Source organism: Tamandua tetradactyla, chromosome 11 (assembly GCF_023851605.1).
Source record: "Tamandua tetradactyla isolate mTamTet1 chromosome 11, mTamTet1.pri, whole genome shotgun sequence".
NCBI lineage: Eukaryota > Metazoa > Chordata > Mammalia > Pilosa > Myrmecophagidae > Tamandua > Tamandua tetradactyla.
The window spans coordinates 6,110,209-6,124,551 of NC_135337.1; the positions used below are offsets into that span (position 1 = coordinate 6,110,209).

A 14,343-nucleotide genomic window follows, 5' to 3' on the forward strand; every position below is an offset into this window, starting at 1 on the left:
CAGTACCCAAATAAACCATAACAGCCTAGTTTGTTTTCACTCTTGTCATTCAAATACAAAGCAACATGTTCTGTTGTGTGAATAACCCTCAGTTTTAAAGAATGAAAGAGACCACCAATGCTATCCATGCTTCAGCAAAAACACACGAGAAAGGTGAGTGGCCCAGAGCCACAGGGCCTAATAGTCCCACTAATAGCCAAAGGGAGCTGCTGACTGTGTCATTAATCTCCTTTTCAGGCCCAAGCATGACAGAGCCACCCACATTCATAAACTGGGCTTTGGAGCTGTTTCAAAGATCCTAGCACCAACCCCCCTGCTCTTCTCCCTAAAGAAATCAGATATCCAGAGGCCTGGATGTGGGCTTAGTGGTGAGGAGGGTACAAAGCAGGCATTCAAGAAGATATTGGAAAAGGTTAAGAAAGGAACTTAGAAGGGGAAAAGGAGGGGCAGCTCCGGGCATCTTACACCAGGGCCAAAGAACTTTACATCCCGAAGAGACCCTGCGAATCTGTGTTCTTGCTGTTTATAATCAGCAAATCCACTTTTGTGGAGTTGGTTTGTTTGTGTTCAGTGGACCTGCACCTCCAGTTTCTCCAATATGTAGAAAATAATGCAAATGGCTTTAATCACTGGGGCGACTTTTATCACTGTTCCCCCTGATGATCAGGTGCCTGGAACCTAAAGAGGATGGTCAGAGAGGGAATAGGTGGGACCCCACTCAAGCCCAAGCTCCAGGAGAGCCCACGCCCTCTGAGAACCTGCCAGGCCCACTGAGGCCCCCTGCCTGTGCAGCAGCTCCCCTTGAGTGACCCAGGCAGAGGAACTTTCCATCAAGACAAGGCCTGACTCAACCTCTCCCAAGCAAACCAGACACCAACCACCAAACTGCCAGCACAAGAGTTTCCATAATGAGAAGCTTCCAGGAAAGCCCCATAAAACTTTTACTGTAAATTCAATAAACTAGATTTCAAATATGGTGGCTGGGCTGGGGAAACCTGGCTACACCATCACCCTCCCCCACTCTCTGCCGTCTCCACACAGAGAAGTAGGCCAGTCCAGCCCAGACAGAAAGGGAGCCTGATCCTTCTCCCCAGTGCCAGGTCCTCCTTGTCCCCCAAGGTGGCTTCTGCAGGCCCTCCTACCACCAGCAGCACCATCACGCCAGGGTGGACTAGGAGTGCAGAGGCTGTATTGACAGAACCTCCAGTTGATGCTCAGCCATTCACAGGGCAGAAAAGCCAAGCCCTCAGACTCCCTCACACACATCCAGTGATTCAGGGGCTCCACTCCCCAACACCTGTCAGAGCTCCCCAACACCTCTTTTCCTGTTTCCTGAACCATCAGCCCCATCAATGACTGCCCAGCTCTCTGAGACCATAGAAAGGAAATACAACCACTACCACCCCTCCAAATCATTTCATCAGATCCAGATGACATTTGACCAGTGGAATGGAATTCCAGCACTTTCCCATGCCCTGGACAAAATACCTCACACCCACTGCCCCACTGTTCCTCAGGTGTTCCCCCAACACCCCATCCTGAATGCCTCACACTCCTACCCTCAACACGGAGATGCCAATTTTCTTATACACTCAGCTTTCACCCATACCGTTCACTCTCTCATACAAACCCCAGCCTCAATCCACCCTCCCAGGGCTGGGCCATGCAGGGGTTCAAAGAGTTTCTAAAGTGTCTAGGTGGGCACCCCAGCCTGGGCTCTGCGTGGAGGTCCAGAGGCAGAAGCAGGCTATGGGCTTTTTAGACCCTTTTTAGACCTCAGGAAATGTCACAGCAGGGTCTGTGCCGGGGATTGATGGGAAATGTGGGTGACGGGCTGGAGATTTCATTGGCTTCATTGGCCGGGGCTAGGAAGTTTGGATTTAATAAGAATTACAGACTCTCAGAACATTGGACGGGAACCAGGCTCAGACCTCAGAAGTTATCTAACTAAACACTCACGTTGCACAGATGAGGAAACTGAGCATAGAGAGGTGAAAGGACTTGCCCCAAATCACACATTCATTCTTTCACACGATCACTGTGCCAACCACGGGACAGCCATGGTGCCCAGAATGTCAGCTCTCCTGACTCCTGACCGTCGTTCAGTCCCCAGCACTCCCTGCTTCTAAGACAGCAGCAGGGCCCCATGGAGCATCTAAGAGGCAGGGTGGTGGGGACACGCCATCGTCCAGCAATAGGGAAACTAGAATCACAAAGGGCTGAGGTCTGTGTAACCCCGGGCAGACTACCCTCCTCCCTGAGCCTTAGTTTCCTCCCCATAATACCTACCTTACGTACCTCACCTCCTCATTTTCTGCAAGAGTCAAATGAGTTCATGTGCAAACCTATGGATCACTAGATAAAGAAAGATAGGAAGGGAGAGAAACGACAGAGAGTAGGTTAGACCCCGGAGGTCTGGGAGGGCCCAATGTCCATGAGGAAATAGATGGCATCCCAAATCTGCTAGGAGCTCCTGGGTGGTGGGGGTGGCATGAGGTAGCCTGGTCATCCCTCAGCTGAACTACGGTGCCTCCACAGCCTACAGGCAGCTGTGATTTCCCAGCAGGATCCCATCCCTGACCACTGCCCAGAGCAGGCAAAGGTAAAAGACACACTGTGCACTTCTCCGCCGGGTGCTAGGGTTTCACATTCCTTCCCTGCCTCTTTGCAAGAGGACTGCGGAACTTCCGGCTGCAAGCCCGTCCAGAAGACTTCCCACCCCCACCCTGTGCAGACACTTTGGTTGTGGATATTTTCCACATTTTTTTTTAAACTGTCTTTTTTGGGAAACGATTTTCCTCCAGCCCTGGAGCAAGGACAAACCCAGTCGGCACTCACAATTGGTGAGTCCAGAGGGCAGCCAGGTATTTGCCTAAAGGCTTGGCGGGCATCTGGGGAGCTAGGGAGTAGTGAGGGTGGAGTATGGGGCAGTAGGGACACCAGTGCTGCCTGTACTTTTCCATGAGGGAGGGAGAGGGCAGCAGCAGGGTCTGCTTTCCCGGGAAGGCTGCCTGATGGCCTGGCATCCTGGGGATTTTCCCAGTCAGCTTTGGGGAAGTTATTCCAACATGATGACAGAGGCCCTGATGGGTGAGTGAGAATTCAGGCCTGCCCACCCTGATCTTAAAACACTGGGTGGTCCTGCTTTCCCCAAACCACATTTCTCTCCTTGGTGCATCTGTGTGATAGTTCTTCAGCTTGGTTTCTGGGCATTTGGCTATTTACCCTCTGCACACTTTCTCATTGTTCATACAGCTTCAATAGCCAGAGCTCAAGGACAGGTCAGCCTCACCCATAATCCATGGTCATACCTCAGCCCAGCCCAATCCTAGGGTCAGATGGAAAGTATGATAAAACAGACCAATGTTAGAGGGTTTGAGGGAATACAGGCGGTATAAAGAAGCAATTAGACATACGGAATTTGGAGTCTGACACACTTAACTACAGCTGGCTCTGCCGCTTCCTGATGTCGTTTCTCTTCTGAGCTTCAGTTTTCTCATCATTAAAAGTAATCCCAGGGTGCATGGGTGGTTCAGTGGTAGAATGCTTGCCTTCCATGTAGGAGACCCAGGTTCGATTCCCAGATCATGCACCTAAAAAAAAAAATAGTAATCCCAGAGTAACTTTGGTGGGGTCAGTTAGAACGTGCATGTAGAAAAGCACTTCTCATAACGTCTGACACATAACTGGCAGTCTACTGCATTTGTTTACAGGTCGGGTAGACTGAGGCAGACATCCTGTCCATCCACTCAGTCCAGATTTATGACGCAGTGATGGGGACGGGAAAATGAGATGAGAGAGGCCAATGGAACAGCACGTAAGGACAATCTCTCCATATTATGAGTTGCACAGGTTAGCTGCTGTTTATAGCTACGACTACAGAGAAGGAGAGGAGCTGGCTCTAGTCTGTTCCTTGGAGAATTCAGAGAAATTGGAATCATCAGAAAGCTCACACGTGACTCAAAAGGAACCTTGTAGTATGACAATCTAAACCCATACCCCAGACATGGCCCATCTTCCTACTGGGATAATTCTCTGAAACACAAGGAGCTTGTGTTCTCTGCCAATATCTATTTCTTCCTGCAAAACCTTAGAACAAAAGTTCCTTGTGATACTGCATTTTTGTTAAGAGTTGTTTGACAAAACAATAGGTTCAGTAAGTTATAATAAAAGTACTTATCGATGGTTGGGAAACTATATAACAAAATGTTAACAGTGACTATTAATAGTCTGGGAGTTGGGATTAGATTATTTTATTTTCTTCTTGGTGCTTTTCTGTACTTTCCAAATGAGCATTTATCAGTTTTATAACACAGAATATAATAATTTCATTTAAAAAATAAATTTATCACCAGCTTTTTAAAATGTAAACTAAAGCATGTACCTTCCTGCTTCAATCTTTTTGATAGCTTCTCATGGCAGGTAGAATAGAATTCAAACTCCTTTCCATGGCCTGCAAGTCTGGATGTGGCTCTCCATGCTATTCTAGCCTAACTGCCTGCCATTTTTGTTCTAACCCATCAACTCCAGCCACCATGGCCTTCTCCGAGATGTGAATCACAGCTCCACCTCTTATTAGCTGTGTGACCTTGGGCAGGTTACTCTACCTCTCTGTGCCTCAGTTTCCAATTCTGAAAGAGTATTCATTACAAGAGAGTTTAGCATATAGTAAGCACCATGTGTTTTTATTACCATTTTCCCTACCACGGCTTTGAATGTGCTGTTCCCTCTACCTGAAACACACATCTCTGCTTCTCCAGGCTGAGTTCTTTCCCATTTTCAGGTCTTAGATTAAGTGTCCTTTCTTCAGAGAGGCCTTGGTGACATCTACTCTAAACTCAGCTCACACAATTATTCTCTCATAGTATCCTATTCCTTTCTTTCAGAACCTTAGTTAGAATTTATAACTATATAACGATATGTTGACTTATTTAATTTAATGCCTGCCCCTCCACCAGAATATAAACTTATGTGGGCAGGTATCATGAAAGTTTTTCCCATCTATGAAACCAGGGATTAGAGCAGGCCTAGCACCCAGGAGGCACTCAATAGCCATTGGCTGAATGAATGAATAAATGAAGGAACGAATGAAGTGAGTAAATGAATGAGTGCTTTCAGGATGCTCACTTATTTGTCTGCTTTTCTATTTAGAAACTCAGCAGCACCTTGGTATTTAAATCTGCAGGTTGAGACATGATTATGTAAAGGCAAGCTTCAGTCAAGACACATATGTATTTTCCTAAACCTGTGATAGTACGTGACAGAAACCCAGCTGAAACTAGGCTTGGCCAAAGTGGAAAGGTTTTATTGGAAGGATGCTGGGATCATGTAACCAAAGGAAGATCTAAGAACAGACCTAGAAAGAACAAGGATATAGCTGGACTCACCTGCTACCGGGTCACCTTCTCCTTTTCTCTGCCTGCTGCCTCATTTTCTTCTGCTGACTGACCTTCTCCCACAGTGGTGTCATGGCTGCTGATGGATTTAGAGGTCCACAGCCTTTGGCTCCCACGGCCAGATACAGGCTGGCTCAATAGCGCAGAGGTTGAGGAACCCAGGTCTAGATAGAAAAAAAGGCCTTCTGTGGATATTTTCTTTTCATTCAATAAATCTTTGTTCAGTCCCTTCCGTGTGCCAGCCCTGTGCTAGGCCCTGGAGCTGTAGCAGTAAGATAGAGCCAGCTCATGGCTTCCAGTCAGGAGACTTACACCCATATTGGGAAAAAAAGACTATAGGAGAAGAAAAGCAGTATTTGTGGTGGTGGTTTTGGTTGTAACACTTGTCTTCCTTTATCTTGAAATGTGTTAAATTGTGTTAATGTGGAATTGTGGGAGAAAAAATGGAGTGGTTGACAGACTCAACCTGGATCATGAATGTGGTGACACGGGAAAGCACCAGCTCGTCTGTCACTTTAGGAGAAGAAGTGGCTTGCCAAGACCTCACATATGATGGGTACATTTCAATATGGATTTGTCCTGATTATCTTTTAATAACAGCTTGACAGAGATAATTTACATACACTAAAATTCAATATAAGGTACACAGGTAGTTCAGTGGTAAAATTCTTGCCTGCTTTTTGGAGGCTCAGGTTTGATTCTTGGCCCATGCACCCCACCTCCAACCCCCCCAAAAAATTGTTCAATCCATGCTTTTAAAGCACACAATTCAGTGGTTTATAATATATTCACAAAGTTGTGCAACTATCACCATAACTAAATCAAGAACATTTTCATCACCTCAAAAGAAACCCTACACCCATTAGCAGTCAGTTCAATTTCCTCTTCCCTTCAGTCCCTTATAACCACTAATCTACCTTTTGTCTCTATGGATTTGCCTAGTCTGGACATCTCACATAAATGGAATCTGATAACGTATGGCCTTTTGAGACTAACTTCTTTCACTTAGCATATTTTCAAAGTCCATCCCTATTGTAGCATGTATAGGTACCTAATTTCTTATCATCATCAAATAATATTCCATTGTATGGATATACCACATTTAATTTATCCTTTTTGATAAATTAAAGTTGATGGACTTTTGGATTGTTGCCACATTTGGGCTATTGTGAATAATGATGCTATGAACATTTATATATATATATATGTATGGAAATATACTTTTAATTCACTTGGATATATACCTAGGAGTAGACTTGCTTGGTGTATCAGTTAGGGTTCTCTAGAGAAACAGAATCAGCAGGAAATATCCATAGACATAAAATGTATAAAAGTGTCTCGTGTAACTGTGGGAACATAGAGTCCAAGGTCCATAGGGCAGGATGCAAACTGTTAGCTATGATGAGAGTTCACAGTGGACTCTCAGGAGAGAATGCTGGACAACCATAGGAATGAAAGAGTTCAAAATCCGTAGGGCAGGCTATAAAGTCGACGACTCCAATGAGGGGTCTGGATGAACTCCATGGGAGAAGCTCACCGGCTAAAGCAGGAAGAGAAACTGTCTCTTCCAAATCCTCCTTAAAAGCCTTCTGGTGATTAAATTAAGCATCACTCATTGCAGAAGACACTCCCCTTAGCTGATTACAAATGTAAGCAGCTGTGGATGCAGTTGATGTAATCATGATTTAAGTCCATGAAATGTCCTCACCGCAACAGACAGGCCAGTGCTTGCCCAACCAGACAAACGAGCACCACCACCTTGCCAAGGTGATACCAGAACCTGACCATGACACTTGGCCTTATGGTAACCATGTTTAACTTTTTTGAGGGAACTACCCATCTGTTTTCCAAGGTGGGTGCACCATTTTACATTCCCCAGTAGGTATTTAGGTATGTATGTGTGTTCCAATTTCTCCACCTTCACCAACACTTACTATCATCTGTCTTTTGTATTTTAGCCATTCTTGAGGATATAAATGGAATCTCATTTTGATTATATTTACATTTATACCCAATGACTAATGATTTTGAGCATCTTTTCATGTGTTTGTTAGCCACTTTCATACTTTCTTTGGAAAAATGTCTATTCAAATCCTGTGACCATTTTTAAATTGGCTTGTCTTGTTATTGTTGAATTGTAAATGTTCTGTATATATTCTGTATATGAGTCCCTTATCAGATATATAATTTTCAAATATTTTCTCCCATCCTTAGTTATCTTTTCAGTTTCTTGATGGTTTCACTTGCAGCATAGAAGTTTTTAATTTTGATGAAGTCCAAATTTATAATTTTTCTTTTTTAGCTTGTGATTTTGTAGCCTACCTAATGATCACAAATATTTCCTGCTGCACTTTCTTCCAAAAGATTTGTATTTTTAGCTCTTACATTTATGTCTGTGATCCATTTTGCATTAATTTTTGTATATGGTATGAGGCAAATTCAAATTTTTTTTACATTTGTCTATCCAGATATTCATTTGTTGAAAAAACTGGTCTCTCCCATTGAAATTTTGCACCTTTGTTGCAAATCAGTTGACCAAAAATGTAAGGGTTCATTTCTGGACTCTTAGCTCTATTCCATTGATTTATATATGTATATATATATACATATATATACATATATATGTCTTAACTTGTGTCACACTGTCTTGGTTACTATAGCTTTACATAACATGTAATATCATGAAATTTCACTTCTCCAACTTTGTTCTTCTTTTTCAAGATTGTTTTGGGTATTCTGGGTTGTCTTCATTTTCCAGAACTGCTGTAGCAAACTACCATAGACTGGTTGGCTTGAACAACAGAAATTTATTGTCTCATGATTCTGGAGGCTAGAGGTCCAATCTAGCAGAGCCATGCTTCCTAATAAAGAGGAGAATCCATTCCATTCCTCGTCCCTAACTTTTGTCGGGTAGCCAGCAATCCATGGTATTTCTTGGCTTGTGGCAGCTTAACTCAAACCCTGCCTCTGTCACATAGTCATCTCTCTCCCTTTCTCTTTCTTTCTCTCCATCTCCATCTCTTGATCTCTGTCTATATCTAAATTTCTTTTCCTTATAAGAACACCAGTCATGTTGGATTAAAGCCAACCCCAATTCAGTTTAGCCTCAATTTAGCTAATAATATCTTCAAAGGTCCTATGTACAAACAAGTTTACATTCACAAGATTGAAGGCTAGGGCCTGAATATGGTTTTGAAGGGAGCACAATTAAACCCATAGCAGAGCTCTTTTGCATTTCCATAGCAATTTTAGGATCCATTTATCAGTTTCAGCAAAAAAAAAAAAACCAGCTGAGACTGTGATAGAGGTTGTGCTGTATCTGTAGATCAGTTTGGGGAGTATGAATACTGTTGCCATCTGAAAATTAAGTTTTCTGATCCATTAGCATGGGATGTGTTTCCATTTATTTAGTTCTTATTTAATATCTTTCAGCAATGTTTCATAGTTTGCAGTGAACAAGACCTGTACTTGTTAAATTTATTATTATTATCATAAGTATATTATTCTTTATGATATCATGAAAGGGTGGCAAATTTTCAAATGCTTTTTCAGCATCTATTGAGATAATCATGTGGGTTTCACCCTTAATTAATTCTAGGAATTTTTCTATTTTATCTAGTTTATCAGATTTGTTGGCATAGAAACAATATTCTCTTTTACTCTTTTCTATTTCTGTAAGGTTGACAGTCATGTCTTCTCTTTCAGTTCTAATTTAAGAAATCTGTCTCTCTTTCTTTCTTGATCAGTCCAGATAAAGGTTTGTCAATTTTGTTGCTCTTTTTAAAGAACCGACTTTTGGTTTTATAGATTTTCTCTATTGCTTTGCTATTCTCTGTTTCATTTGTTTAATGAATAATGCGTATTTCATTAATGTTAATGTTTATTACTCCCTTCCTGTCTTAGTTTCCCAGAGCTGCTATGACAAATACAACACAATGGGTTGGCTTAAACAACTGGTATTTATTATTTTACAGTTTTGAAGGCTAGAAGTCAAGATGTCAGCAAGTCCATGGTTTTACACAGAATCTGTAGCATTCTGGTGTCACAGGGTGATCTCTCTCTCCCCTCTGGCTTCTGGCTTCTACTGACTACATCAGAATTTCCTCTCTTTTTAAGGCCTCCAGTCAGACAGGTGTGACAATCCTGATTCAATTTGGCCACACTTTAACTAATAAAACCATCTTGTAAGGTCCTGTGGATTGATACTTTGCTGGAGCATGCTTTCCAAGCACTTGGGCAACAGCCATGCGCTCCACAAACATCAGGGCATAAGCTTCACTTTCTCCAAGAGAAATAGTTCTTTCCTTTTGAAGTCATTTTTATTTCATTTTATCCCATTCTGTCCCTTTCAGACTGGACTAAAGTGTTTCTGTGCACACAAAATTTTCAAACACCTTGTTAGTTTTGCATGCTATGCTACTCAAAGGGGGTCCAAGCCATCAGAAAAAGGATCTTCCACAAATCCTTCCTTAATCATTGCAATTCCAATTCTGACTTTCTCTGAGATGGCTGACTAGATCCATGAGTCATATGCTTACTCTCCTTATCAACAGCTGTTCGGCCAAATCCTTGCATGGTTCCCTGTTCTCTGGGGACTCATCTTCAGAGAAGGCCCTGTTTAAAGCAGTGTCTGAACCTAGGCTCAGAGCACACTACCTGGGTAGGCTGAGAATTTTCCAAATCATAATGGCTGCTTCCTTTATGCTTAAGGGTTCAGTCCTAATTTTATCTCTCTCCTCTCACATTTTACTATAAGCACCAAGAAGAAACCAGGCCATCCCTTCCACTCGTAGCTTGAAAATATCCAATTCATAGCTTTCAAATCCTGCCTTTCATCGGACATCAAAGCACAATTTTATCGCATTCTCTGCTACTTTAAAACAAAGATCACCTTGCCTTCAGTTTCCAATAACACACTCATCATTTCCTTCCAAGATCTCACTAAAAGCTCCTTTAATGTCCATATTTCTATCAACATTCTGTTTCTAACAATATATGCATTCTTTAAGATGGCGGAAACTTTTTCTACAGCTTTCACTTATTTCACAGCTCTCAGAAAAAAAAACACCTTTAATATTCACATTTCTACTGACAGTCTCTTCAAACCAATCTAGGCTTTTTCTCATCAAGTGCATAAACATCCTTCCAGCCTATACCTATTAACCAATTCCAGAGCCAAGTCCATACATTCAGGTATTTGTAATAGCAGCACAACGTTTTCCAGTACCAAAAACTCTTAGTTTGCCAGAGCCGTGTCCTGGGAGCAAGCAGAATATCCGTTATTTGCTACCTAGGATTGGCCAGTACTAGTCAGGAAAAATAGGCAGCCTCTCCCTGAAGGCTGGGCATTAACCTTAGCCTACAGCCAAGTTAGTTAACAGACCTTACTGTCAAAACCATTTGAAAGATTCCATAGGAAAAAAAAAAAAAATGTGAAAGTAAGGCATCCCATCCTGAGCATCCCTTAAATAGAAGAGACTGCATCCCCAAGCCCACCTTACCCCTTTACCAAGGCCTGGAATGGAGGACAGCTCTCTGCCCCTCTCTGTTGCCCTCCCCGACTTGAGGACCAGGAAGAAACAGAATCTTATACTTTCTTACTGTGATTGTGTCATTGAAGCCACCACTGCAATTCACTCCCATGGGGCTAGGAAAATTTCCACGAAGGAACCCTTTGGAAGCCTCCCACCCACCCCTAAGCCCACCAGAGGCCTCCTCCCTCTGGAGCTTAGGCAAACCATTTTGGTCACAAACATCCGACACAGTTGAGAAGACAATTGGCTTGGTCAACAGGATCACGGCTTGGACATTCTCCCAATGTTGGATCACTGCTTCTTTGTGTACAAGTTAGCCCAATCTCTCTGGGACAGTACTACTCCTTGCTAGCATTCAATTGTGCTGTTTTGCATTGTGGCTGCCAGATGTTGTCTTGGAGAATCTCCTTAAATAGCCGCAGCTGTAGGCAGCACAAAGAGCAAGCTCCAGTGTAAGGTGTGTGTCTCCCCTAACAGCCTTGAATAGTGTCTTGGCTGCCCTTCCCAGAGTGAGGACCCAGTACAGCAGGCCACTATTCAAGGTCACGTCGCTGCTCAAACCAGATAGACCACTCCAGTGACCCAGGGTCTCAGTAGTGTTCGAGACTGTACTGGCTATTAACTTATGGAAGCCTTGATGTGGGCTGGAAGACTTGAGCTTGTGGGACCAAGAGGGTGAAGCTCTATTCCCATTTCATCAACCAAGACTTGGGGTAATGAGCTCTATTTTGCAACTGGGACTGGAAAAAGTTGTCAAGTGCTGAACTCCCTAATGGGTGAGTGATGTCAGGGAATAGGTCCAAATTAGCCCATCCATAGCCTGTGACGGGGGTAACTTTACCACAGTTCACCATGGCACCCCGCAAGAGTAAATGCTGCCAAGGCAAGCACCTCCTCTGTTGCTGCATCCCTTGTGCAGTTCCTCTTCATTCCCCCATCCACAGCAGTACCAGGAAACATCCCTGGTGAGGACTGCAAAATGGCTATTTGCAAAATGCGGCTGACACTGCTGAAATCACTGAAGGAAATAGTAAATCTCCTCTGTGACTATAAGATACCAGCCCAAATGGCTTGGGCATGGCCAGATGCAGCTGCCTAGAGCATGCCAAAGCCCTTGTCCTGTGATATCGCGGTCTGGGTGCCACTTGGGCAATCCTGGCCATCCTCGTTTTAGTGGATGCTGACCCAAACCAGCATCAAGTCAACAGGGACAGGCTTGAGTGGCAGCCTATGGGTGAGGGCAGAGACATCCTTCCATCCCAAACCTCAGGTTTTTCTGGGCGCCATCAAATGCATCAAATGAGATCTTGAGGGATGTACAGAAAGAGTGCAAAACCAAAACACAACTATACTGCAGAGGAAATGCAAACTTCTTAGAGAAGTTTAAGCAACTTCTCAAACTTCTCAAAGGGAGAAAGGAGGCAGATTGGCTAATACAGGTGTTTGGCACAGGGTCTGAATTATTGCTTGTGGCTGCTGAAATGTGCCAGTTGGTGGGGCTAGCCAAAGTCCCTAAGATAATAATCTATTAAAGAACCCCAAGGTGCTCAGAGCCCAGTTCCTCTACGAACACACAGAGGACCCCCTTTGCTATTCCCTACCTTAGGGCACCCTTGAAAATGGGAGGGTACAGGGTTAGATTTAAGAACAACAAAGTTGTAGAGAAGAGTGATATGAGGGAGGCTTTGCCGCTCCTCACACGGGTCTTTGCAGCCTGGTGGAAAGCTCACCACTCCATAGCAGCAATCGAGCAGGGCTCAGGGAGAATGGAAAACATCAGAAGACGCTCAGTTTCTCCTCCTTAAGACCGCATGGGGTTGGGTGTAAACTTTCCTGGCAACATGGGACAAAAATCCCAGAATGAGCCAGGACCTGGCATCATGGGATTGAAAAAAATCTTCTTGACCAAAAGCGGGGAGAGAGAAATGAGTCAAAATAAAGTGTCAGTGGCTGAGAGATTTCAACAGAGCTGAGAGGTTATCCTGAAGAGTGTTCTTATGCATTATATGGATATCCATTTTTAGTTTATGGTATATTGGAAGGATTGGAGGAAAGTACCTGAAACTGTTGAGCTGTGTCCCGGTAGCCTTGATTCTTGAAGACAATTGTATAAAGATATAATTTTTACAATGTGATGGTGATTTAGAAAACCTTGTGTTTGATGCTTCTTTTACCAGGGTATGGACAGATGAGTAAAAAAAATATGGATAAAAAATAAATAATAAGGGGGATAAGGAGTAAAATAAATTTGGTAGATGGAAATATTAGTGGTCAATGAAAGTTAGGGCAAGGGGTATGGAATGTATGAGTTTTTCTTTTTTCTTTTTTTTTTTTTTACTTTTTCTTGAATGATGCAAATGTTCTAAAAAATGATCATGGTGATGAATACACAACCATGGGATGATATTGTCAGCCATTGATTGTACACCATATATAGAATGCATGTATGGGAAGATGTGTCAATAAATTTTTTTTTAAAAAAGAGAATGAAAAAATATTCAAGATATATGAGAAAGAGAAAGAATGTGAAAGAACATAATGGAATGATAGCCACCTAAATCTTGAAAGTATTTCTGGGGTGTGGTATAATTTTTTTCTTCATTTTTAAGATCTATTTATTTCTAAATGTTGTATAATGTGTATTATATTTATAATAAAGTTATGTTTAAGAACAATCAAAAGCCCCCCAAAAAAGAAGAGAAGTTGCATGATGCAATGGATCTATTACTTTCCCAAGCATCACTCTCCTACCCGTCCAGCCACAATTTCAAACCAACAAGATGACTTAGGAGCAAAAGCCAAGGAGCTTTTCCTCCAGGGAGGCCCCTCAGCTTACAAGGCCATCTTACCCCAGTTCATAGACACTGTCCACACAGTCCAACCAAACCTAGGACATACTGATGCTGTGGCTGGGCATGACATTTTGACCACTCATCACTATCAGGCAGGAAGAGGGAAGACGCTCTGCCAGAAACCAGCCATTTCTAAAAGGAAAGTGTTTGGAGGACTGGGGTGGTGATGGTTAATGCCTTTTATCGCTCACCGCCACACAGACATGACCATGACTGGGAATAAAGTCCAGGCCCCTGGCTTCAGGACAAAGGGATCGCACAGAAGGGGAGGCCCTCTGCCGGAAGCTCCGTAACTCAGGGGTGATGGTAGCACAACATTGCAAATACAATTAATAGACTGAATTGTATATTTGAATGTAATTAAAAGGGAAAGTGTTAGGTTGTATATATGGTACTAGAATAAAAAATGTTTAAAACAGTTCATGGTACTTCATAACACAAACAGCGAGCTCTAAGTTAAACCGTAGACTGTAACATTACAATTATAAAAATGTGCTTTCATCAATCATAACAAACACACCACACCAATGCAAGGTGTTAATAACAGGGTGTATATGGGAA

At 42.9% G+C, this 14,343-nt stretch overlaps 1 long non-coding RNA gene across 3 annotated transcripts in view; it reads right to left on the reverse strand.

Moving 5' to 3' along the window:
• LOC143649811 (uncharacterized) overlaps positions 1–14,343 on the reverse strand; it is a 127,093-nt gene that overhangs the window by 83,335 nt on the left and 29,415 nt on the right. For all 3 annotated transcript variants that reach the window (XR_013159199.1, XR_013159198.1, XR_013159197.1), the window contains exons 2-4: positions 5,388–5,560; positions 3,417–3,593; positions 2,290–2,355 (exon numbers count right to left, since the gene is read on the reverse strand). This is a non-coding gene — a long non-coding RNA (uncharacterized LOC143649811). The remainder of the gene's footprint in view (positions 1–2,289; positions 2,356–3,416; positions 3,594–5,387; positions 5,561–14,343) is intronic.